Raw genomic sequence first — 3,086 nt, 5'->3', positions numbered from 1 at the left:
TCGGACATTGTTTCGTTCTGCTGTTCATGGGGTCGCTATGAGTCGGTTCTGACTCGATGGCATCTGACAACAACAACATGTTGTTACAATTTTGTTTGTTTTGTTTTAATAGTCCCTTTATCCAGAAGGCTACACAGTCAATTTTCTCTAATAACTGAAGGGACTATTTGGTGACATACTCCCCTGTGAACTTTGAGTAATTCTGAGGCTCATCTGCCTTAGAGGTAACAAGCTCACCAATGACAATGTGCCTCTATAACCCAATAGATAAAAAGAGTTCTGGTAGTGCCGTAGGATAAGCACAGGATTGCTAACTGCAAGGTTGGCAATTCAAAATCACCAGATGCACCATGCAAGAAAGAGGAAGCTTTCTGCTCCTATAAAGATTTACAACCTCAGAAGCTCGCCTGGTGGTCCAGTGAATCTGTCTCTTGCTTAATAGTGTTGAATAGTGTTTGAACATAACAGGTATCACCTACAACCTCGGAATACCTTTAACGTCCAATCTCTTCTCCAGGACCATCTTCTTGGTTAGCTCCAAATCTTCAACCAAGCATGAGCTCTCAGACCCATCAGAATTATTCTGCTGAAGCAGAGGCCTGTGTCAACTGTCTGGTCAATCTGCATCTGTGGGCCTCTAACATCTATTTCTCTCTGGACTTCAAGTTTAATCACAATGATGTGGCATTGTAAGGCATGGGCTATTTCTTCCTCCACTTGGCGAAGGAGAAGTGTAAGGGTGCCGAGCGTCTCTTGAAACTGCAGTCAGTGTGGCATCCTCACTGTCTTCCAGATCGGGCAGAAGCTGTCCCAAGATGAGTGGGGACAAACCCTAAGTTCCATGGAAGCAGCCTTGACCCTGGAGAAGAACCTGAACCAGTCCATTCTGGATCTGCACGCCAAGGGTGCCAGCCACACAGACCCCCACACCTCTGTGACTTTCTGGAGAACCATTTCCTCAATGAGGAGGTGAAAATTATCAAGATGGGTGACCACCTGACTAACCTCCACAGGGTGGCTGAGCAAATATATCTTGAAGAGAATCACCCTCAAGCATGACTAGGATGGTGCCTGTGGAGCCCAACAACCTCTAGGGGATGTTCAGCATTCCCCTGCCCTCCTCAGACTTTCTTCCTGAACCTCACCCTCCAGCCACTGAGGCAGCATCATCAACACCCTGGAGACCCTCTTCTCTTCTCCCAAGTCACGGACCAAATGAAAACAAAAAAGCTTCCTTTCACAGCAAAATAAAAAATTTATAACCTCAGAAACCCTGCACAAGGTCACTATGAGTTGGAATCAATTCATTGGAAGTGGGAACCCAAAAGACACTGAGGATGGTTGGTTGTTTTTCTCTGAAAGATGACACCACTAAGACTAAGATATTTTCAGGAGAAACTATGAAGAAAAACAAAGCCTTTAATATAAGGGATTTAGGCAAAAGAAATGTAGTCTTAAGTGATTGAATTTGCCTTTGTCATCTTCTTTTATTTTCTAATTATTTAGGATTTTTAGTAAGTAAGACAGGAAGCTAACAAGATTCGTTCACCATCTGCACTTCCTAGAAATGGATGGGCACATTCTGTGTATCAATATGGCAACAAGAAAAATGCAATGCAAATCAGACAATAAAATTATCACTGATGTGGAAATCACCACTGGGATAGAAGATACTGCCTGTCAGTGTTCCACTACAGGCACAATTATGTTTAGCTCAGTTTTGCCCATTATAAGGTAATTTCTTAAATGTGTGCAGCAGTTCATAATACATTTTTCGTTGAATAGCAATTCTAACAGTAACATACTGACATTGCCCAAATTAACTGCCACAGTAAGGAAAGAAATAAGAGAGCCTCTTCTATTAAAATGAGGGCAATTTCTTAAATTGCTGAGAATGTTAATTTTATAAGAAGAAAGAGGGGGAGACAGCAAGAGATAAATATAAAGCATAATGCCAGCTCTATTCAAAGATTCACTTTAGAGCCATAAAATGCACTATTTTCTACTATATCTTTTGCATTGTGAAATATTCATATACAATTTGTCCTATAGCTTTACCCAGTTTCTTCTATTTCTTTAGTTAATAACTGTGTCCTCAAATCCATACATTCAAGGCACCAGGTGCCTGACAGAGATTCCTTTGGCATAAGTGATCTTTTATGAGTGGCAACCACGGATGATGGCAGAGAGAAAATTCAAAATAGAGGGCAAATCATTGACTGCCTATTACTATATAAAAAACTGGTCTCTATATTTCGAAGTACACAAAAAATCAGCCAGTATAGTCAGCTGACTGGTGGGGCCAAGTACACCCAAGTCATAGCTGAGTGAACTGCCCACTACAGATGGATCTCCTTCTGGGAAGCATAACCTGGCCACATCAGTATATGGTGTGATGAAACAGGCCTGAAGGCTGGTCACTAGCTATGACAGATTGAAATCATTCAGCTTCAAAGTTGTCTGGATGATAAATCTTTGCTAATTTTTTATTTTTTTTAAAGTTTTTATTGTGAATTGAGTTAAAGTTTACAGTGCAGATCATCAGTTTCACATTCAACAAATCATATACCTTTTTCATTACAATGATTATAATCCCCTCCATGTACCAACAGTTAACAGTATTTCTCTCTATACATTTTAGCATATATATATATAAATACTCAGGCATAGCTGATCATTTAAACCACCAAAGGGCACATTCTGCAAGTCTGCCTCCTGGATGCCAGCTCTTAGTCACTGTCTTTCCATAAATCTAGAGCCCTCAGTTGCTCCCTCTCTCAATGTCCCCATCTCTGCCTCCATCTGTGGTGTCATTGCTTCTCTGGATAAGGTCTTGCATTCCACTTGGGCTCTTCTCCCTTGATGGTCCTAAGGTCCTCGGTTTCTAGACTGTAAGATTAACTACTCCCTCATTTGTTTTGTTTTGTTTTTTTTTTTTACAAAATTTCTATCTTTACAATTGTGACAGTCGTGATTAGTTATAACAGTTACTAACTATTGAGTCATAAGAATCTTATCCCCATCTTTTTTTTTTTTTTTTTCTTAGAAAGGCCAGACTTTGGTTGAATGTGTTGTATTTTTTTTTT

The 3,086-nt window shown here is 40.2% G+C and overlaps 1 protein-coding gene and 1 pseudogene across 1 annotated transcript in view; one reads left to right on the top strand and one right to left on the bottom strand.

Annotated features, from left to right (window-relative positions):
- Positions 1–3,086, bottom strand: part of NEK10 (NIMA-related kinase 10) — a 417,902-nt gene that overhangs the window by 129,525 nt on the left and 285,291 nt on the right. The window lies entirely within an intron of this gene.
- LOC102826465 lies at positions 556–1,063 on the top strand (annotated as a pseudogene).

This window comes from Chrysochloris asiatica, unplaced genomic scaffold (assembly GCF_000296735.1).
Source record: "Chrysochloris asiatica unplaced genomic scaffold, ChrAsi1.0 scaffold00030, whole genome shotgun sequence".
Classification (NCBI taxonomy): domain Eukaryota; kingdom Metazoa; phylum Chordata; class Mammalia; order Afrosoricida; family Chrysochloridae; genus Chrysochloris; species Chrysochloris asiatica.
This window is presented reverse-complemented; position numbering and strand designations above follow the sequence as displayed.